Source organism: Lepidochelys olivacea (genome assembly GCF_965140295.1).
Source record: "Lepidochelys olivacea isolate rLepOli2 genome assembly, chromosome: 7".
Lineage (NCBI taxonomy): Eukaryota > Metazoa > Chordata > Testudines > Cheloniidae > Lepidochelys > Lepidochelys olivacea.
Genome location: NC_140417.1, coordinates 117,671,601 through 117,695,910, shown reverse-complemented (window position 1 = coordinate 117,695,910; position 24,310 = coordinate 117,671,601). Strand labels below are relative to the sequence as shown.

General features: G+C 41.5%; 1 protein-coding gene across 11 annotated transcripts in view; it reads left to right on the top strand.

Moving 5' to 3' along the window:
- ADD3 (adducin 3) overlaps positions 1-24,310 on the top strand; it is a 185,671-nt gene that overhangs the window by 89,705 nt on the left and 71,656 nt on the right. For 7 of the 11 annotated variants that reach the window (XM_084635282.1, XM_084635293.1, XM_084635287.1 and 4 more), the window contains one exon: positions 14,332-14,433. The exons of the other annotated variants lie outside the window; for them this stretch is intronic. The gene's annotated coding sequence lies outside the window, so the exon portion shown is untranslated. The remainder of the gene's footprint in view (positions 1-14,331; positions 14,434-24,310) is intronic. 11 annotated transcript variants of the gene reach the window in all.

The window sequence follows — 24,310 nt, the reverse complement described above, 5'->3', positions numbered from 1 at the left end:
TAAAAAGATATTTCTTCTAAAAGGGGATTGTTTAACGCTGTAGATCAGCAGTTCCCCAAATGTGGTCCCCAAAATACTTGTTAGTAGACGTGTTGCTGTATTTTCTATATAAGTGGTTGATGTAGTTACTGGAGGCTGTGTTCAGTTGCTTATGGCAGAAAAATGATTTTAGGAAGTAAAAATAAGTCTTTTAGACAATCTCTCCAAGATGTAGTCCATCCTATACAAATGTTTGTGACTTACTACTGTAGACCATAATGGTTTGCATGGGCACAACAGCTCTAATCATTTACTATGTGGGGAGGTTTATCACATAGATATGCAAGACCATAGTGATTACTTTGGAGCAGTTAGTGTGCCGTTGTGCTGTCATATATTCACAGAGACTATGTATTATAATGTCCTGTTAGCTGGGTGTCTTTCTCTTATTTAAAATTATATTCTAAAATTCATATGACAAGATGTATCTGACATTTCAAGTTTATTCTCTTAATCTTTAGGGGATATACTTAGTGTTGACTGTAGTTATTCACTAATTAGCCAGGATGTGGACCATAAACAATCTTGTATTTAATTAAGATGGAATGTCTGTAATTAAAATAGACTAAAAGCAATAGTTGCCTAAAATGAATTGTATTACTCTATATGGGTGTACTTGTCTTCCCCAGCCCACATCCAGGATCAATTCTTCCATAAGCTCCAAACTGACATGCGTGAAGGCTCCTTCAGTATTGCTACAGCTTTGATGTAGGAGATTTTAGCTAATAATTCACCATATCACACTTGGTCAGTATTAGTGAAGAGTGTGACATGGTTAGTATGTAGACCCAAATAATTAACCTTTCTGCCAAGTTTAAACTTTCTAGTGGCTTCACCCATGATGACATGTTGCATCTGGAGTATGACTTCTTTGAACTCTCTGAGTGAGGCTGCCAGATAAATGTTCGACAGCAGTTTAAGACCTATAGTATTCCAAATAAAATGAATAAAGCACAAGTATCTCTTCCCACTGTAAAAATTCTCAGAACAAAGATGATCCAAAAGTAAACTGAGCCTAACTTTATCCAATGTGGTCATAGTTTATAGGGTCTTTGTGAGGTGGCTTCCTAATAAATTCAGCATACTACTTCAAGATTGTGTCTAGGCTAAATAAAACATTTGGGTTAGGATGTTGTAATTTGTTTTTCTCCACTTGAGAGATTATAATTATGGAATGAAAGAAGATAAGATCTGTTTATGTGAAATACAAGACTTCAGCAATGAAGAAAAGAACAGCTGAAGAAAGTAAGAGCTGGCCTTATATCCAGTTCCGTGTACTTTTATTTACGCAGTATCTTTCCTCAAAAGATCGATAAGGCTATTTGCTAGGAGTTTTTTTTTAAAGTTAGTTATCTTACTAAACAGCTGGAAATTGTATTTCATTAATGAATATGAAGCAGGATATACCAATAGCATACAAAGAAATTATAACAAGGAAAGAGTATATAGAAGAGAAGGACTGTTTTAAGATATCAGGTTTTTCATTGGCAAAAGACATGTTTGACCAAAATCATCCACTAGGCTTCAGTGGAGTTACACTCTGGATCAACTTAGCCCTTTCTCTTACTATATAGAATACAAGATATACACACATGTAACTAAAGAATTTGCTACCTTGAAGCAAAGAGATTTGTAGATGGATATTCTAGGTTGGCATACTTTCTAAACAATACAGAATGCCTTGCACATTCAATGAAATGTATGTATTCATAAATATGGGGTCTGATTGAGTATTTTCCATGAATCATGTAGCTAGAACCAAAAAGACCTAGCTATGATTAAGGCTACATTTTAGTCATGAGTATTTTCAGTAAAAGTCAGGGACAGATCACAGGCAGTAAACAAAAATGTATGGCCTGTGACAAGTCCATGACTTGTACTATATACCCCTAACTAAATCTTGTGTGGGGGTGTGTCCCAGAGGTGCCGTGGGTGCTCTGGGGGGGCCAGTGGTACGCAGCCCGGGATCCCTGCTGGGGGGTTTGGCGGGGCCGGCAGGCTCCCCCCAGAAGGAGGCGTGGCCAGATGGCTCTGCACGCTGACTCTGCCCTGAGCACCAGGTCTGCAGCCCCCATTGGCCAGGAACTGCAGCCAATGGGATCTGCGGGGGCAGTGCCTGCATGCGGAGCCGTCATCTAGGAGCGGAGAGAGAGACGTGTCACTGCTTCCGGGGAGACCCCCGAGGTAAGCGCTGCCCGGAGCCCCCAACGCCCTCCCACACCCAAACTCCTGCTGTTACTGGGGGAGGCGGGCATGGTGGCCCAAGACTGCCCCAGCAGCAGTTGGTGTGGCTGGCCCAGAGGCTGCCTGAGCTGCTCAGGTGGCCCCCGGGCCAGCCACACCAGCTGCTGCAGAAATCACGAAGGTCCTGGAAAGTCACAGAATCCATGACCTCCGTGACAAACTCACAGCCTTAGCTATGATATAGTTAAAAGGAGCTGTGCTTAAACATAGTTTCAGTCCATATCTAAACTTAATTGTATTGTGTGTATCAAATTTTAACATATGGACTAGCCAGTAATTTAAACAAGATTCTTTTATTTCTTCGTATGCCATGGGAGATATAAGTGGCATTTAAGTGGTGCATAGGCCTTGAATGGGCTCTCTGCATAGGGAAGAATTTCACGCTAAAGAAGGAAGGGGTGGGAAAGCTATAGGTGATAATTAGCATCCCACCAAATTCACAGTCCATTTTGGTCAATTTCACAGTCAGGATTTTAAAATAATAAATGTTATGATTTCAGCTATTTAAATCAGAAATTTCATGGTGTTGTAATTGTAGGGATCCTGACCCAAAAAGGAGTTGTGGGGCGGGGGGGAGTCGCAAGGTAGTTGTAGAGGGGGTTGCTGTACTGCTACTCTTACTTCTGCGCTGCTGCTGGCGGCGGCGCTGCCTTCAGAGCTGGGCAGCTGGAGAGCGGCAGCTGCTGCCCGGGAGCCCAGCTCTGAAGGCCGTGCCACCGCCAGCAGCAGCGCAAAAGTAAGGATGGCACGGTATGCTACTGTCACCCTTACTTCTGCACTGCTGCTGGCAGGGTGCTGCCTTTAGAACTGGGTGCCCAGCCAACAGCTGCTGGCCACCCAGCTCTGAAGGCAGTGCAGAAGTGAGTGTGGCAATACCGTGAGTCGTGACGCCCCCTAAAATAACCTTGTGACCTCTGCAACTCCCTTTTGGGTCAAGACCCCCAATTTGAGAAATGCTGGTCTCCACTGTAAAATCTGTATAGTATAGGGTAAAAGCGCACAAGAAGACCAGATTTCACGAAAGGAGAACAGATTTCATGGTCCATGATGCGTTTTTCATGGCTGTGAAAAGGGCCCTAGTGGTGGTGATACATGATTACTCCGTAAGACTCATACATCTTGATGGTTCCACTGAATTTTTGCCACTTCTTTACACATTTTAATTCTTGCAATGACATACTGGTACATACTATACCACCATTTTTATTTTTACCATATTATACTGCATGCTATTTTTTTAAAAAAAAGCATTAATGCAAGACTGAGGTTGAGAAATAAAGAACTCACACCTAAGGAAATGCCATCACCTTGTAAGTAATTACAGGAATTTAAAATTTTGGTTAAGCCTTTTTGGAAATCTGGGATATTGTAACTTTTGATAATGCTTAACCTGGGCACAGCTGGGGAACCATTGAAAGACTTGCCAGAAACAGACAGGCGTAGAGGAGCTTTGTTTCTGCCATTACACCTCTGGCGTTTCTGCCCTAAACGCCAGAGGCGTAATGGTAACATGATGATGACAATGACTTCAGAGTTCCCTCAGTGTTTGTATAGCTACTTTTTACTTTGCATTTTTATATTTCTGATAAGTCTAGCATTTGTTTGCGTTACAAAACTTCCAGTGCTCAGAACTAGTAACCCAGTTTCTGTCAGACCCAGTTTGTGTTTTAGACTTCATTGTGATCTGTCAAACCAGTCTGAACGCAGTTAGTACCAATGTTAAGTTAGGCACATATGGGAAACAAGGTTCTTAAAATTTATTTTTATGTACACAAAACTCAAAAATGGCCATGCTTTTTAACCTTTCCAAAAAATTCTCTGGCGGAACTTTTACACGAAGCATAGAAAAAAAATCATCTCCAAAGGAATTTATTTAAGAAGGTTATGAGCAAATTAAAACAGTGGAGGTGGGGCCAGTGGCATGCAATGGATGTTGCTACCCATTAACTGTGGGGCCACTCCTGCTGTAATATAGTGAGATCTTTTGTGATTACAGGAATTGAATAATTTAAAGATAGAGATTAAATGTTGCTCTCATTCACCTACTACTTTTTGACTGATTTTGGTTTTAAGGGGATGACAAGGGAAGGTGATATAAACAATTCATCCTTTTTCTGTGCCACACTCCATCCCCAGTCAGTTATGGAGACTGATTAGATCCCAAGGGAGACTGTAAACAATTGAAAGTTTAAATGACTTTGAAGTTTCCCAGCTAAGGTAACCCTCCACTCTGAGTGTGTGAGACTGTGTCAGTCTTCTGGAAGCATGTCTGAATTGTACAAAAACTTCATATAAAAATGTACTATTTTAATATAAAATTTTTATATTAAAGTGAAAGTGTATTTTTTATGTTACATTCTTTATTCTTTTTCCTCTGGCACAGACACAATGATACAGGCTATACAATTTCTAACAATGGACATCTTTGTCATTTGTATGTGGGTGGACTGATTACCATATAAAGTACTTTCCTCAAGGTGAGCCCTAAGGTCACTTAAAACTACATGTAACCTTATTTTTAGGTTATTCCCTTTCCCACTTCTGCAAAACATATTCTCAGACCTACTGACACACACAGGTAGTTTACCTAACTAACTATGAATCCAGTAAAACATACAAGCTAGTACCTATTGACCTTTTTAAAATTAAAGGACACTTCTCTCAAATTGAGAGAGCACATTTTGACAATTACTTCTTACTGCTTGGCATTGCCTCTTGAAATTGTGAAAATGAAATGTTTCCTTACTGCCAACAATTTGTTCTAGGCCGCCTTCTCATGAGTAATTATGCAGTGAGTACCTCTCCTGAACTCTAAGAACCTGTGTGATTAAATAAAAAGGTACACTACATTTAGAGCATAATGAATTTGTTCCAATGGGACAAAGTATTGTTTTCAGTGTATAACATGGCTGTATATGCTAACCAGAGAGAACCTGCATTTTCATGATAAAAGTACTGGTTCCACATAAACTTACGTACTGTAATGAGATGTCCTGGAATCGACCAGTTTGGCAATGAGCTATAAAATACTAATGTCTTGGCTGAATTTAACATGCCATGGACATGTGGATTCCTGAGAATGTCGCACCTTGTCTTTGCCAGTAAATCACAATAGTGTCCATTCTAGACACTTAATCTGACTTTGCTGGCAATTTTCCATTCTTATCTGGGGGAATAGAAGGAGAGGGATGGGATAACTTTATCTTAATGTAGATATGCAATATGTTGGCAAGCTGTAAAGAGAATCAGATCTGGATTTCATTTCTTCAACTTTGTGTGATCCAGTGCACATTCCTAACATGTTACAAACAGCTTGTGTCTCTGAAAGTGCAATATCAGTTTTCAGTGGCAAAAGTCCCTAAAGGAAACAGTCTGATTCTTCCATGTGCGAACAGCTGGGCGGTTGTGGATGGAATTAATTGCTGATATATACTGACTGTGTGGGTCTTTTTTTCCTTCCCCTTCTCTTGTCATTTCCTTTGCATCTGTGAAAGGCAAGTTTTTTAGACTTTGAAAACAATGTACACTTTTTCAGCAGTAATAATTCAAGATTACTGAAATTATATATTTATTTGGCTAGAAATAGAACATACCCATGTCTCTCCTGAACTCTAAGAACTCATGCTATTAAATAAAAACTGTAATGCAAAAACTCTAGCGAAGATTTTCAAAGGTACCTTGTGACTTTTGGGTGCCCATCTTGAAAAACCTTAAGAGGTTTGACTTGCAGAGGGTGAGCACTCAACACTTTCTTAAAATAAGGCAGCTTTAGGGTGTCTTGAGTTGGGCATAGAAAATTAGTAGTTAGTTTTGAAAATCATGCCCCTATATTTGTAGCCTTGAAGCAGTACAGTAATGGGATGACCCTACTACATTCAGATGATAGTCACACAAGTTTAATTGTTTGAAGTCAGGAATGCTCGGTACTTAGAACAGTCGGGGGATTTTAATATTATCATGGGATCGGAAAGCCCCACATTATCAACAACATTGCATGCCAAACCAAAGGCTTGTCAACCCTCCATCAACAGATCACAAATCAAAAAATGGATTCAAGAGCAGCTTCCAGACTCCGAAGGTGTGAGAATCTGTGACATGCTGATTTAGTGTTAAAATTCAGTGGAAAAATCTATGTATTGTAAAGACAATATTTTGCTAGTTTCCACCCTGTAGTTCTCAAAGACATTTTCCCCGCTGTCTATAAAATGGTTTAAATTAATCTTGCAACAGAGGGATTTTTAGGCTTAGACTACATTACAAAAGGCTTGCCAGTATAGCTTATTTCATTTGGGAAACAAGCAGCAGCTATACTGGCAAAAACATTTTTCATGGTAAATTGCATGTACACTAGAATATCTAGTGTAGATGCAATATGGGGCTGGTATGAAGTGTAATTAAAAAAAAAAAAATCACCCCCTCCTCCAACTGACATTTCTGTTCAGAAAATAGTTTCAAGTGTAGACCCGGTCTTATAAATCTGAATAACTTTAAGCTTTATAAGCATTTCACGTTAGAATATGTCCTCACCTGTTTGTGTTGAGTAGCGCATTGTACCTCAAGTGGTCCCATTGGAGCCAGTGGGACTGCTTGCAGTGTGAGATTCTGCTTACTGTGAGTAGGGGTGACAGAATTTGGACCAGAATGCTTTTAAGATTGTGGAAAACTACAGTAGGATTAAGAATGTCCAGGTTAGTAACAGTAAATACTAGCTTTTTAAAGAAGTTGCAAAAAAGTGAATCTGTGCAAAGTTAAAGTCCTTATGTAAAACAAGCTTATGTACATATACAGAATTATTTTATTTTAAATATGCATATATTTTTGAGCCCGCTGTAGTGGATATCTCATGTTAAGTACTTTTTTGGCAGGTAATAAGAGTTATGGAAACAATTAAAATTCTTACGCAACATTGGATCACTTTATTTGGAAGAGTGGGTGGTGTTTGGGAAATAAAGAACAGTTCTTTGCTTTAAAACAAAAATTGTTTGCTTTGGAATGATATGTATCTGGGGAGTTTTCACCAGAAAGCTTTGCCTTTTTTTTGGTCTTGTTTTGTGTTCTGTTTTTATAAATTCCTATCAGACAATCCTGAAAATAAAGCATAGTTTGACTTATTATGTATATTTTGTCTAATAAATAGAAATACTGTATGTTGCTTTACTGGTAAGTATTAACATATAAAAGGACTACTGTGTTTATTTTAGTTGCTGGTAACATGTTTGTGGTCCTGTTGACTTGAAATCACTACAAAATTTTGCAGACAAGATGAAATTTTCATTGCAGCAAAGAGCATGTGAAACCTGCAAAGGCTCAGCTTAGAAACGGGCCAGTTTCTGTTCAACCTTCTTGTCAGTCCTTTCCCAGACAGTTTTCTTCTAATGCCCTATCTGCCTAACTTAAAGGTCTAAAAGGTGGGAAAATGCACTTCTCCTAAGAATTGATGGAGGTTACGAGCAAAAGCCCACATTTTTAGGTGCGGAATTTTCCAGTCTCCTGGTATGCTTGCAGCTGGATGTTCCTGTAGATCACATCAATACTTGGTAGCATTATTTGCTTGCCAAGCTTGCAAATGAATTTGCATTCTGTGAGTCTTGTAGTTGTGGGTCTTCTTCTGAAAGTGCTCCACCGTTGCTTTTTTTACATATACAGTACTTTGGATAGTTTGAAAAATCATAAAGGTCATCTTTAGGGCAAGGTTTCTTCAGAATTGCCACACTACATGTTATCAGTTTAAATGACAGCTTTTTTTTTTTTTTTTCCAGAGTAGCAGCCGTGTTAGTCTGTATTCGCAAAAAGAAAAGGAATACTTGTGGCACCGTAGAGACTAACCAATTCATTTGAGCATAAGCTTTCGTGAGCTACATCTTCACTTCATGAAGTGAGCTGTAGCTCACGAAAGCTTATGCTCAAATAAATTGGTTAGTCTCTAAAGGTGCCACAAGTACTCTTTTCTTTCTGTATTTTTTTTGAGCAATGGGATGTCTGTTGCAATATGCTTCTGTGTAAACAAACGCAGGTGGTATAGATTTGTTAATTCTATGGCAACTGTAAACCACACAAATGATTAATACTGTACTTGGGAGGAGTCTGTGGCTTTGTATCTCAGTAAACTCCTTAGTTTCTCCATGCAAGAAAGTGGCTCTGAAAGAGAGAACAGTTTTCAGTTAGTAGGGGTGAAGCTCTTGTTGTTTTGGGGGGGATTAAAAGAACATTGTAAACATTTTACTGGCTGCTAACTATCATAAAATGATGGTATATTTTTAATCAACCACTTGATTACAATTTAATTACTTGATTCAATATAGAAATTTCGTACATACTTCAGATTGCTCTGTTTGTAATTTTACCAGCATTAGCAGACTGACAACTCCATGATCTCGCAATACTTTTGAAGCTTGAGACATTGTGGCATGAACTTTGTGTAAGAGTGGGTTCATTCAATAAAAAATAAAAGGAGCATTTAAAGAGCCTTTTATTCCTGCCATAAAGATGCTTTTGTGCTGTTGCTGCTGTGTATTTCACAGAGCAGTTGGGGAGGGATGCAGCAGAAAGTTGTTTGAAGCATATTTTGATTCTCTTCTATTTCAGACATTTTTGTTTTCATCCTTGATGTAGTTAGGTGAATGGTGAGTTGAATTTTTGTGTCTGAATTATTGGTTTCCCTATGCAGTCAGTGTTCAGTTAATCTATGTTTACCTCTTCTAAGATTTTTTTCTCTATTGTTACTGTTCAGTTGGGGGGGGGGGGGGTTGGGAACATGGCGCCTACTTGTGCTTCCATTTCAATCAATGGAAAGCTTTTACTTCAGTAGGAGCTAGATGGGACTCTTGTTTTGCAGTACATTACGATGTGCATTTCCACACTATACGTTCAGAAAAGGATTCAGTAGTGATATGATACAGTGAGTTATTGAAGCTACCTTTTAAGATTTACAGTTGAACGATTATAAATCAAACAAAAAGGATGTGTTTGAAACTGAGTAAAACCAGTATATATCATGAACTAAATCCAAATTACATAATACATGGCACTATAAATAGGGACTTATCAGAGGGGTGTGTTCTGATTTAAAAGTACAAGAGAAAGTTGTATGCAAGGAGGGTTTTTAATAGCCTTGAGCGTTGTACGTAATGCCATGCATTTATATTTCCTTAACTCTTGTGTCATGAGCAGATTCTAAAAACAAAACTTTTTTTAACGTCTTTTAAACTAGATTTTCTTGTAAAACTGCATTTAAAATTACATATTTCTCTTCGCAAAAATATATTCTATTTAAAAAGTTTTTCCTACAGGTAAATCTTGTTTCACCATCTGGAAATAGGTTTCACTTTTTATATTGCGTTTTTTAAACTTAATTTATTCCATTAACTTCTATGAAGTTGGGCATATAAAGCTGAGCCCGGGAGCTTGATGCTCTGTTTTGGCATAGTTGTTTAACATTGTTTCCACAGTCTGGCACTCTAATCCATTTCCTTGCCTCATTGAGCACTGAAAGTGACATAAATTGACATAACTAGACTTTGCTGATTGGTGCTGAGGAAGCAGCCTGAGAGGTGAACTTTACCCTACCATCCTGCCAATACATTTACGTGGTTACAGAAGCAGGAATTTACATGTCATGATGTTTGTTGTGGAGTGAATCAATTTTTTAAAATGTACAGTGTGTGTATATTTGTAATTGTTACGTGTAGGATTGCCTGAAAGACCAGAGTTTCACCATTTGGTTTGTTTAGCCATAATTTCATTACAAAACAAAAGCTGCATGGGAGTGTCTTTGCTACCCAAAGGTCTGAGGTTCTAAACTGCAGTGTAGGTAGAGGACAATGATTGGGAATCTTCTATGAAAGAATTTTCTGTTATAGTTTACCTTTACTCCTGGGGAAATTCTGCCACAAAAAATTAAATTCTGCACATGATAATTTAAAATGTTGCATATTTTGTTTTGTCAAAAAACACAATATAATTGTGTGTGGTTGGGGCTCCTGCTGTCTACCCTGACAGAAAAAACAGAAAAATTAAGAATTTTGGTGGAAATAATAAATTCTTGTCGGGGGGGAAGGACTCTGCAGGGAGTATTCATTCTGTGCAAATTCTGTGCTGTGCAGTGGTGCAGAATTCCAGCAAGAGTATTATTTTGCAGAAATTTCTTTAGAAGTCCATGCTACATCTCAGGCATGGTGCAATTTAGTTATGCAGTCTCCTGGAGTTTATATTGCCATTGATTGCATTTACTTCATTCTCATTAAAACTAATGAATTGTGTGCATATTAATGGGAGGACAAACCCTTAAAAATGTTGCTGGTAAATTTGATGGAGACAGAGCACATTTTCATTATTACTGTATTATGGCAGACAGTCCAATGTCTTGTTAGCAGGATGTTAATTATCTTTAATGGTCTTGTTAATTGGAAGAGAGTGTATAATGAAAATTTGTAACAAGCAACTTTTTTGATCTTATCATAGTTACTATACTGTTGGATTAACTTGTCTGTTTAGGTATTTATTCCATGGCCTGCATCATGTCTGAGCACTTATCTACAACATATGTTACTTAAGCAATGTTACCTACTAAAAAGGCACACAATGAATGAATAAATAAATGCTATTTAATACCAATAATTTCACTGTAAATTTGATACCATGTATATTGTGACATTCTAGAAAGGATACTAGACTATCGTATAGAAATAATTTTAGGTTGAGAATGATTGTCACTAAATTCTAGAAATAGTCAGGTCTGATCTTAATCCTGAGATGTAACATACAGAGTATAACTATAATTGGGGATGCGCTTTGATATATTAATTAGTGCTGTCAAGCAATTAAAATGTTATCGTGATTGAGGGAGGGATGGCTCAGTGGTTTGAGCATTGGCTTGCTAAACCCAGGGTTGGGAGTTCAATCCTTGAGGGGGCCATTTAGGGATCTGGGGCAAAAAGTGGGGATTGGTACTGCTTTGAGCAGGAGGTTGGACTAGATGACCTCCTGAGGTCCCTTCCAACCCTGATATTTGGGGAGAGGGATAGCTCAGTGGTTTGAGCATTGGCCTGCTAAACCCAGGGTTGTGAGTTCAATCCTTGAGGGGGCCATTTAGGGATCTGGGGCAAAAATTGGGGATTGGTCCTGCTTTGAGCAGGAGGTTGGACTAGGTGACCTCCTGAGGTCCCTTCCAACCCTGAGATTCTATGATTAATCGCACTGTTAATAATAGAATAGCATTTAAGTACGTCTTTTTAGATGTTTTCTACATTTTCAAATATATTGATTTCAGTCTCAACACAAAACAAAGAGTACAGTGCTCACTTTATATTTATTACAAATATTTGTGCTGTAAAAAACAAAAGAAATAGTATTTTTCAATTCACCTCATACAGGTACTGTAATGCAGTCTTTCTCATGAAAGTTGAACTTACAAACGTAGAATTATGTACAAAAAATAACTGCATTAAAAAATAAAACAATGTAAACTTTTAGAGCCTAAAAGTCCTCTGTCCTATTTCTTGTTCAGCCAGTCACTCAGACTGACAAGTTTGTTTGTTTGCAGGAGATATAATTCTGCTCGCTTCTTGTTTACAATGTCACCTGAAAGTGAGAACAGGCGTTCCCATGGCATTGTTGTAGCCGGCATGGCAAGATATTTATGTGCCCAATGCACTAAAAATTTATATGTCCTTTCACACTTCAGCCACCATTCCAGGGGACATGCATCCATGCTGTCGTCGGGTTTTGCTACGATCCAAAGCAGTACAGATTAACACATGTTCAGTTTCATCGTCTGAGTCAGTTGCCACCAGCAGGTTGATTTTTTTTTTTTCTTGGTGGTTTGGGTTCTGTAGTTTCCATATTGGAGTATTGCTTTTCTAAGACTTCCGAAAGCATGTTCCACACCTCATCCCTCTCAGATTTTGGAAGGCACTTCAGATTCTTAAACCTTGGGTCAAGTGCTGTAGCTATCTTTAGAAATTTCACATTGGTATCTTCTTTGCATTTTGTCAGATTTGCAGTGAAAGTGTTCTTAAAATGAACAACATGTGCCCGGTCATTATCTGAGTCTGCTATAATATGAAGTATATGGCGGAATGCGGATAAAACACAGAGCAGGAGACATATAATTCTCCCTCAAGAAGTTCGGTCAAAATTTAATTAACACATTTTTTTAACGAGCGTCATCGGCATGGAAGCATGTCCTCTAGAATGGTGGCTGAAGCGTGAAAGATGCTAAACATTTGTATGCAATCTGACTCGTAAATATTTGGAATGCCCAGTTCAAAAGTGCCATGTGAACGCCCATTTTCACTTTCAGGTGACATTGTAAATAAGAAGCTGGCAGCATTATCGCCTGTAAAATGTAAACAGACTTGATTGTCTTAGTGATTGGCTGAACAAGAAGTAGGACAGAGTGAACTTCGTTTTGTTTTTGAGTGCAATTATGAGTAAATTTTTTTTTTAAATCTACATTTGTAAGTTATGCTTTCATGATAAAGAGATTGCATTATGGTATTTGTATGAGGTGAACTGAAAAATGCTATTTCTTATCATTTTTACAGTGTAAATATTTGCAATAAAAATATAAAGTGAGCACTGTACACTTTGTATTCTGTGTTTGTAATTGAAATCAATATATTTGAAAATGTAGAAAAACATCAAAAATATTTAATACATTTCAAATGGTATTCTATTGTTTAACTCAAAAAAATTAATCGTGATTAAAAAAAAATAACCGCGATTAATCGCAGTTATAATTGCACTGTTAATGGTGTGGGTTAACTGGAATTAATTGACAGCCCTAATATTAACTTTTTTCAGGATTGGTAACATAACTGTAGTTGAACGGTAAGTCATGCAGAATACAATGCAATTTGCATCTTGAGCTGCAATATCCACAGACTACATAGTTTGTTTAATTAATAAACGAAAACCATGATTTCTTCGTCATTCTGCAATCACAGAAGAGGGCTGCCACTCCTTCTGTGAAGCAGAGATCTTGGCTGGAGTCACACACAGTGGGAATTCACTTCCTGTCAGGAAATGCTTTCCCCCCCCCCCCCCCCCCCCAATGTTTTATCTTGCTGAGGCAACCAAGAGTGAACAATAGGCTATTAAAGTATTAGAACAACAAGTGTCATAACTAACCCAATATGTACTTTGTTCTGAGTATTATCCCAAAAGAAAGCATTGGCTAGTCTTCAGGATTAATTCAGAAATCAGTAGAAATAGTGTGTAAAGGCCTTAACCATTGTTTTTCAAATATTAAATAAAAACTTAGTTTTGTATTGAACTTTGAGAGCTTCCTGTCATAGTTTCCTGTAGTAAAAACGATAAAAATAAACTTAGTAATTCAAGAATATTGGCAAAGAAAAGTTTTGTTTTTTCCTTTTTGAAAATCTAAATTCATTATTTTTTAAAATAAAACACAACAACTATTTTATGGAATTCTCGTTGCATTTTGAAGAATGATTCTGACTACATAAATGGTGTCATGAGATTTCATTTTTAGTGTATGTATCAATGTATAATTGAGCAGATCTGATACAGAAATCAGAATATCTTCTAATTACCAGCCCCTCAAATTCTACCTGGGATCAGAAAGTCAAGCTGAATTATTTCCATCTCATGGCCCATTACCAGTGATGAAGAGTCTACAAGGCTAGTTACTCTTTCACCTTTTTACCCTGCAGTCACATAATGTTTAATGACTTTGCACAGACACAAATGAGTGGAATTTAGTAAACAACGCTGCTGATGCACCAAAAGGAAAATAATTCAGTTTGCTCTGCCCATGCAGCCTCACAAGGAGTGAAATGTAGTGAAAGGACATTTTAGTCAATAGAACAGAGACAGGGACTCCACATTATACCCATGTGAAGTGGATCTCTTGAATAAAAAGGTGTCATTTTTTATAGATGCTTTCTTCAGGGTAGAACTGCTCTTTAAAGAAAGCCAAAGTTGAAGCTTGTTTCACATTACAATCTCAGTTTGCACATAGAGACATACCCTTAACTAACAAACAAAACCAATCCTCCTGAAATTTCATACCACATCTCCTTCCAGGGTAGAATTTTTCTGCCTGCATTGTGGTGGATTGAACAGATCTAATCCATGAGTAATGTCCAGACCAGTGGATGCCTTCCATTATGAGAAATAAAAATTAAGGTAAGGAGACTAGTTTTCTGTCTTGCATTGTATTTGTTTGACATACACATCATAAAAACAAATTTTCTGTTTAATTTTTTTTGAAAATATTTAATATTGTGGGATTGCTAGAGTATTTTGCTAGAGTATTGCTCTCCACACACTAATACTAAGTTGCTCATTTAGGCCCTCATCCAAAGTCCATTGAAGTAAGTGGGAGGTGTTTCACTGACTTCTATGGGCACTGGATCAGGCTGTTAGAGATCAGTTCTGAAATGCTGGGACTTTCCTGATTGACTTCATGGGGAGCAAAATCAGGCTCTTGATGCAGGAAAAAGCATTTAAAAGTCACTGTGTACATACTCTCCAATTCCGTATGGGCATATAAAACAAATCTATAGCAGTAGCTGTACCATTAGATATACAGTGTGTCATGCCTCTGCTGTATTGGGCATAGTGAAGGTCATTATAATTTCATTAGGTGATTGACGCTGGTTGTTGGCCTTTTTCACAAAGGAATTTCTGTTCAAAATATAATGTAACAAGAACATTCATATGTTAGTAGCAGGTTCCCATGGAAACTTTGTAAACTGATGTTCACAGGCAGAAGCAAAGGTCTTACTATTTTGAGAGCCCTACTATATTTTCTGTACATATTTCATAGTAATTTTCTGTTGTGCTATTCTGGTTCTACATAATCCTAAAACTTTTTAATGATTTTCTTTAGCGAAAGGGCACTAACATGCTTTTTGGATGCATGGATGATGGATTTATTGTCATTATTGCAAAATAAGGACTAACTTTCAGTACATAAAGTATCATAGAATCTCAAGTTTTGAACTGGTTACCTTCATATTTAGAAGCTATAATTTAGCAAGATATGGCCAGAAACCTTTGAAATATTTTTAGCTTAGCAAGTATCTGACCTTGTTTGAGTACAAGTCCCTATATACATTCCACACATGTATATGTATGTGCTCCATACACCTGAGACTGAAAATTTGTAGCAAGTAGTATCTGTTCACCCGTGCATAAGTAGTTGCTCTCCTCATGCTTCAAAACAAGAGCATAAAGGGTGGCACGGACTGATTCCTCTCTGATTCCTTCTTACCACCGCATGGCCTGAGTTGGAATTTGCTGCTCCCACTATGATCGTCCTCTACTTGTATACTTGTAAATACATACTAAAAACTACTTATACTTAATATAGCTTAGTCTTCTTGCCTCAGGAAGTTTCTCCCCATGAAGGAGGACTATGCCAATACTCCAGGGGTTTAAGAACTATCTCCTGCCCCTGTTCTTTCTGTGTCAGTAACTAACCCCAGTGCTGCCTTTATTGCCTTGGGGAGGTTCATATTGCCACCAAGTGTAGCATTTGCTGTTCCTCTGTAACATACCAGGTGTAATGCAGCAGGAGAGTGATAGATGAGAGGTATATAAGCCCTAGAATGATTAGAGCCTTATTCCCTTCAGGGTGATTAGAGCACCTGAAGCCAATTAAGGCCCTGCCCCAGACCTAATAAAAATCCCCTGTTTCAGTCAGACGGGGAGGGGAAGGAGAGTTGACTAGAGTTGGAGGAGTACTGTTAACTAGAGTACCAGGGGAAGGGAAACCTTTCCCAAGCAGGAAGAGGGTAAGCGGTCCACAAAGCTGAAGAGCAGGGGGTGGACCTGGGGCCCTTCCCCACTTCTCTCCCTCCCCCACTGGGCATGAGCAGAGCCCACAATGCCCAAGAATAGGGGCAAGGGGTTGCACCCTGACCCACCACACTAAGGACAAGCGTGGGATCCACCATAGTAGCATCGGCCATTTGCCACACAGTGTACAATCCAGACTAAAGACCAGCTGTGTCACCTCTGCCCTAAAACCTTGGGTTCTTTATAATGCCTTGCTGAAGGAGCTCCTACCTGTGCTGCTCACAAACATCCTTCCAGCATGCAAGCCATATCCTGAGTATTTGAGTGTAACTGCAGCCTGCCAGCCATACTTGGTTACACTCTGGCTCTCACCAGCCTTGGTTGAACCCCTAACACACTCATATTTCTGGGGCGGAAATGTAAGATTGGATGTCCTGTGCCACCCAGCCTTCTCCTGGACAATAGAAGCTATATTAGGTCCATTTATTTCTTTAATAGAAATAATATGCACACAACTTGTCACCCCAAATGGAGTTTCCCAGACACTTCAATTTAAACACACTAGAGTAAATAAAACAAGTTTACTGACTACAAAGAGAGAACATTTAAGTGAATAGAAGTAATGAGACGTAAAAGTCAGAAACGGTTACAAGAAAAATAAGGATAAAACATTATTGATGCTTAACTTAAACTGTATTAAATTCAAAACAGTTCTCTTACCAGGTGCTTTCAGCAGCCTTACTGACCAAACTTCTTAGCTCAGAACCCCTCTGCCAGTCCAACAGCTGCTTCCTTTTACCATTCAGGTGTAATGAATCAATGAGCAGAGAGAGGGGTGTGTTGGGAGTGTTTGTCCCCTTTTTTTATAGTTTGTTCCCCTCTTGAAAAATGTTTCCAACTAAGTAACAGGAGACACAAGGTCTGTGTGGAACAGGGATGGGCAAATTTTTTGGCCCAAGGGCCACATCTGGGTATGGAAATTGTATGGTGAGTCATGAATGCTCATGAAATTGAGATTGGGGTGTGGGAGGGGATGAGGGCTCTGGCTGGGAGTGTGGGTTCTGGGGTGGGGAGAAATGAGGATTTCAGGGTGCGGGAGGGGGCCCTGGGTTGGGAGGGGGAGGATGAAGTGGGTGGGTGGGGGAGTGGGTGTTGAGGGTTCTAGCTGGGGGTGGGGAGTTTGAGGTGTAGGAGGGTGCTCTGGGCTGGGTCCAGGCCTGGGGCAGGGAGTTAGGACATGGAGGGGTGGGAGGGCTGCAGCAGGGGTTCAGGCTCTGGGGTGGGGCTGGGGATGAGGTGTTTATCTCACTTCCCTGCCACATGCCCCTTTCCCAGCTCCTTCTCAGGGACGACTCTCACGAGGAGATCCTTCGTCAGGAGGTGAACTCTCCCCTCCAAAAGGGGGCCATAGAGCAGGTGCCATCCCAACATCAAGTGAAGTGGTTCTAGTTCTCATGTTTCATAATTTCTAAGAAAAATGGAGGATGGAGACCAGTTCTTAAGCTATGCCAACTAAAAGTTTTTATTTGCAAATCAAAATTTTGCATGGTAACACTGGCATCAATAATTGCCTCCTTGGAAGAGAACACATGGTTCATGCCCTCAACACGAAAGATGCTCACTTCTGTGGGACTGGTGAATATCCACATTGAAGACTTCTGAAATTCATGGTAGAACAAGAGCACTACCAATTCAGGGTACTTCAATTCAGGCTGGTGACTACCAATTCAGGGTACTTCCCTGAGTCACCAGCCTGAATTGTCTTCACAAAAAGTAGTGGCCCAGATGAAATGCAGTGGTCATACAATCTTCCCATATCATGACAACTGACTAATCATAAGCAGATCAAACCAGGAGGTCCAGTTGGCAACCCTATGCTTACTCCACTTCTGACATTGCTGAGAGTCTGTAAACAAAGAAAAGTCCCATGAGGACTATAGATTTCATAGGAGTGACCCTAAACCATCCTCCTGAAAAGCTTACCTCCCTATAGACAGATTTTAGGCTACGAACAGCCTGTTAAACCAAGTCACCCTCAGACCTGAAACCACTATCAGAGTCTGCTTTTCCATAATAGACCACTTGGCTGCGTATACATATGTAACGCCATTTGCCAGACTACACATTTGTTGACTGCGGGACTGGCTTCAATCTGTTTACTTTACCGCATAAGGACAACATGAATACTAAGATAGCAATCTCAACCAAAAGTCAAAGCTCTCTCATATGGTGGACAAAACCAGACCAGGTGTGAGTGGGAGTCCTCTTTCTTCCATCCACCCCGATGTAACCACAATGATGGATGCATCCCTCCTGGTATGGGGTGGGGGGTGTGTCTCGTATGGACAGTCGCACTACACAAGCTCCATGGTTTCCAGGGGAGGCCAGAATGCATATCAGTCTGCTGGAGATGGTGGCAGTTCTCCTAGCTTACAACACATTCCTACAAGAACATAAGAACGGCTATACTGGGTCAAACCAAAGGTCCATCTAGCTCAGTATTCTGTCTTCCAACAGTGGCCAATGCCAGGTGCCCCAGAGGGAATGAACAGAACAAGTAATCATCAAGTGATTCATCCCCTGTCGCCCATTCCCGTCTTCTGGCAAACAGAGGCTGGGGGAACATAAGAATTCCTCCTCCTCATACAGTCCTGCCACATCCAAATAATGTCGGACAACTTGATAACTGTCTTTTTTAATATAAAATAAAGAGTGGAGCAAGATCTCTTCCTCTGTGTATAGAGGCAGTGGACTTGTGGAACTGGTGCATGAAGAACCACATCATATTTTCTGTGATGTAGGTACCAGGTGTGCAGAATACTCTGGTGGACAATCTCAGCAGGCACTTTGCTGTAGACTGAGTGGGAAATACACAATTTTATCTTGACCAAAATCTTCACTGAGTGGGGAACACCATGTTGGTACTTGTTAGTCTCCCAAACAAACAAGAAATTAAATCTTTACTACTCTGGATCAGGATTAAGCCAAGACTGCAAGGGTGATGCTTTTCTTTTCTCCTGGATGGACCATCCAAAGTATGTCTTTCCTCCCATCCCCTGCTACCTTGGGTTCTCCACAAAATTCTCCACAACAGGGCCAGTGGTGTTCTCATTGCACCCAATTAGCCCAGACAGTTTTGGTTTCCAGACCTTCTGCAAATGTCACCCTGTCTTCTCATCTATATTTGACCTTTTCTGGATCTGTTAACTCAGGGCAAGGGCAGGATCAGACATTCCAACCCAGACTATCTTCATTTCATAATTTGGTGTTTGGATGGGAATCAAAACTGGAATGTTCATGTTCAGAGGCTGTCTGAACTATCCTAAATCACAGAAGAAAAATCTCCACTAGAAAATGCTATTTACGTAAATAGAGGTGTTTCTTTACTTGGTCACAATGGAATCCATTATTAGAATCAGCAGGTGTCCCTGTCACTTTAGACTATCTCCTGTCCCTCAAAATGTCAGAGCTTTCTCTTAGCTCATTAAAAGTCCACTTGGCAACATTCAGTGCCTTTCATCCTTTGGTGGAAAGCCACTCTATCTTTACTCACCCTACTACTATTCAGTTCTTGGAAGGCCTCGACCTTCTTGAAAGGACCTTCCTGGCAGTTATGAAACACATCACAATGGGACCTCAACTTGGTACTATCAGCTCTAACCAGACCACCTTTTGAACCAATGGCCACATGTTCCACATCTCCATGAAGGCTGCCTTCTTAGTTGCCATCACATCGGCCAGACAGAGGGGTAAACTGGAAGTACTCATAGCAGTCCCACTGTTCTCGTATTTCTCCCTTCGTCTCCACCCAAAATTCACCCCCAAGGTCATTTCAGAATATCGCATGAACCAGCCTGTTCACTTACTGGTATTCTTCCCAAAAAGTCATTCTTCTTCGAGTGGTTGCTCACATCAATTCCATTCTAGGTGCGTGCGTGCCCACGTGCGCGGTTATCAGAGATTTTTGTCTTGGCAGTATCTATAGGGTCGGCAGTGGCGCCCCCTTGAGTGTCGCAGTCATGCATCAGTCTATCAGGCGCCGCTGGCTCTACGTCCTCTCTGTTCGTTCTTACCGCCCATGGTGATTAGTCGGAGCGCCTTTCCTTGCATAGCAAGGGCTAGTAGTTTTTTGTCTTTACTGACTTCATGCCTTAGGGCCTTGTAAATAGTTTTTTATAGCTGTAGTAATTAGTGCTAAGTAGTTGTTGTTTGTTGTTAAGTGTAGTTAGTAGTTTAGAGTCCCAGCGGAGACTTCCCTCCAGGTGGGGCATGCCCTGCTCTCCCGGGTTTAAGCCCTGCGTGGACTGAAACAGGGCTATGCCTGTAAGTGATATCCTCCCCACCCCCCCATAGCAGCTGCCTCAAGTGCTTGGGGGAATCACCTGTGAGAGATAAGTGCCATATTTGTAAAAACTTTCGGCCCTGCACGCAGAAAGAGCAGGATATTCATTTACTGGCTCTCTTGGGGTCCGCCCTTGGTCTGGCTTCAGTGCCATCCCACCAGGACTCACAACTGCTTCTGTGCACAGTGCGCCCCCGGCACTGGGCTCCTTCTGGCACCATTCCCAGTTGCCGGTGCCCCAAAAGAAGGTGAGGAAACACAGCTCCCCGGCACCAGGCAAGAAGGGCCATGGGTCATCAGGCAAGGGTCCCACTTCGGGCCACCCGGCCACTCTGGATCCACGGGTTTGTGCCTTCCTGGTTGGGGCCAATAGCCCCTTAAAAGGTCCACCACCAACTCCCGGGAGTGGTATGGGACCAAAATCCCTGACTGCACCAATGCCTTCACAAGCTCTCCCAGTGCTGAGAGAACAAAGGCCTCCGCCCACACTGCTGATGCAGCACATGCCACAGGAATCGGCAAAGGCTCCCCAGGAGGGCAAGCCAGCCTCTAAGACCCCTTGGGGCAGTAGAGTGCTGCTGATCCCCCAAGACAAAGTAGTGCTCTCCACCTCCATGCCGCAGATCGCCTGAGTCATAGCCTAGATCCTCTGGGGCTTGCCCTCGGTCACCAGCACCGTGATCGTGGTCCCTGCCATCCCAACGCGGATTGCCTAGAGGGAGATGCTGATCTCTGTACTACCGGAACCGTTCACCCTCCCAACGGTAGTCCTCTTGGCGCAGGTCTGGGTTGCCTACCCTGTGGGAGTGCTCTCCGTCATATCTCTGGTCCCCCTGGCACCAGTCCCCTCAATACCAGCACCAATCCCCTAGCTCTGGGTCCTGGTCAGCAGACAGGCTCAGGCATCTGCGGCCTCACCATGGTCAATGGGAGGGGATTCCTCCAGTGCAGACGGGCAGGTCAGCCCTTCGCCGAGACTCCACCAGCGTGAATGAGTACCTGAGTCCGCGTCAACATCAGCACTGCCTTTGCAGCACGGCCAGTGGCCAGTGCAGTGTCCTTATTGGAGCATATGGGGAATGCCAGTCATGGCAATGCTCCCTTCACACCGCTTATCGGACTCCGCTTCATAGCAACAGCTGGCGACACCGGTGACACTGGGCTTGGTGTATGAAGCATGCTCAGAGGTCGAGGCAGAAGAGACTGTACCCACCCCTAAGTCTCCCTCCCCCAGGGTGGAAGATGCCCTAGGGCCTCCCCCAATGGTACAATCATCATCTTCGTCCCCAGACGAGGTGATTGCAGGACCCTCAAGGGCCAGCCCGCCGGATGATTTTAAAGAACACCAGGCCCTGCTTTGACGGGTGGCCAGGGAAGTTGGAGTTGGAGGAAATGGCTGAACAGGTGGACACCGTGTTTAACATCCTGTCAGGCTCTACCCCGGCCCATGTCGCACTACCAGTGCATGATGGTGTCCTCAGAATTGCCAAGGCCCTTTGGCAAACTCCTTCATCCATCCATCCCACCTTTAAAAGGGCCAAAAAGAAATACTTTTTCCCAACCAAAGAGTTTGAGTACCTTTACACCCACCTTTCTCTCCCCCCCACCCCCAGGCTCACCAGTGGTCTCTGCGACCAATGAAAAAGATAAACAAGGGCATACCAGCTCGACTCCCAAAAATAGAGGCCAAAAAATTGGAGCTGTTTCTGCTCATCTCCTAGGGAGATACAATTTCGACTTAGGATACTCCTGCCATAAGTTCAAGAGTCCCTCCACAGGGTTTACCTCAGGAATGGCACACTGGTGAAAGAGGGCACCACGGAGGCTCGGTGCTCCCTCCAAATGGCATGGGACACAGCTGACTCAGCGGCTAGGGTGGTCACGTCAGCAGTGGTTATGAGATTCAGCTCCTGACTTCAGACCACCTGCCTCTCCAAAGATATGCAGACCTCCATCCAAGACCCCCCCCCCCCCCATTCGATGGGATTGGTCTTTTTTCAGAGCAGATGGATGCAATGCTGCATGGGTTAAGACATTTGGGCCACTCTTTGCATGTTGAGCATATATACGCCGCCGTCTGCAAGAAAGCAGTTCCGGCTGCTGCCTAGGCCTTGGCAGTCTTGTCTAGGGTCTGCAAGTAGAAGGGACAGGGATGTTAGTTTCAGCTGCTGCTGCCCTTCCTCCTCCTGCTCACCTGTGCAGCCCGGCCCAATGATGCACCCTGGGGGCCAGAAGCACTCGTTCTGAGGGTGCGGTCGAGAGTGACGCCCTAGTCACCTCCCAGGATCCACCATCTTCTTTCCTCCACCATCTTCATCCCTACCATTCGGCCTGGTTGTGGGTCACCTCGGACCACTGGGTGCTGGAGATTTTTAAGAGCAGGTTAGACAAACACCTGTTAGGGGTTGTCTAGATAATACTTAATCCTTCAATGAGTGCAGGGGACTGGATCAGAGGACCTCTCGAGGTCCTTTCCAGTCCTATGATTCTATTATATGACCAGAACATATTCATTCCCTGGACAGTATGAGGGCCCACTCCACGATCGCACAAGCAACTTCACCAGTAGCTGTTTGAGAAGTTCCAATACTAGACCTTTTTAAGGTGGCTACCTGGAGTTCCATCCACATCTTTATGAAGAATTACTCTCTGGACCAGGCTTCCTCGTCAGATGCAGCTGTGGGAACAGCAGTGTTAGACATTCATACCAACTGCATTCTCGCACCCTCCTCCTATTTGAATACTACTTATCAGTCACCAACATGTGGAATTACACATAGGGGCCACCACTCAAAGAAGAAATGGAGGTTACTTACCTGCAATTGGAGGTTTTTCAAGATGTGTGTGTGGTCCCTATCTGTGTCTTGCTATCCACCTTTCTTCCCCTCTGCTTTGGATCCTATCTGATTTGCTGTAAAGAAGGACCTGGAGAGGTATTAGTCCATGCCACCCTTTATTTCCTTGGTTTGGAGCATAAGAGAAGCAACTGCACATGTGCAGACCAACAGATACTACTTGCCCCAAATCTCTGATCTCACTCTAGTGCATGGAGAACATGTGTACCCGTATGTGGAATACAGATAGGGACCACACATCTTGAAGAATCTCCAGTTGCAGGTAAGTAACCATTTCTAGTAATTGCCTGTTACACTCCCACTTGTTGTGTACTCCCTATTTTGTTCAACACTACAGTCAGTCCAGGTAAGATTAACTCTTCTAGATCAGCACCCAATGGCAATTGTTGGGAGTTTTGCGTGCTTGTCATCCTTCAGTCTTAAGCCCTTAGAAAATTGAGCAGCTATGCTGTTTACTACAGAAATCAAGTATTCGTTGTACAACTACTTTTCATTTGCTAAGATTGTCCCACCAGCCTTAAATTTGTTTTCAGATTTTAATTCCTTCATATATTCTTGTATTAAATTTATGAAACTTCCCCATGCAAGCCCAGATATATTAGATAATCTTTGTCATAACAATGATACAACCTCTTACCAAAATATCTCGTTAAGATGGTTATCTGAGGAATTTTGGCAGCCGTAAGGTGGCTGTACATGTTTGAAAATTTAGCCCAGCATCCTTTGTCGTATGTCAGACTTTATTGCAGTATCTTGAAGAGCCTTGTAAAAATATGTACTACTTTATTTCCCCTGAAAAACATTTTTTTTTTTGTTTAGGATCTGTCTCTAAAAAAATGATTTCACAAATGGTCCTTATTTTAAACAAAAGGTATCCAGTATTTACAAGTACCCTGTGGTACAGATTTTTGAAAAGGCATGGTGTCAGAGTCTTGCATAATGACAGGTTTCAGAGTAGAGCCGTGTTAGTCTGTAAAAAGAAAAGGAGTACTTGTGGCACCTTAGAGGCTAACAAATGTATTCGAGCATAAGCTTTCGTGAGCTACAGCTCACTTCATCGGAT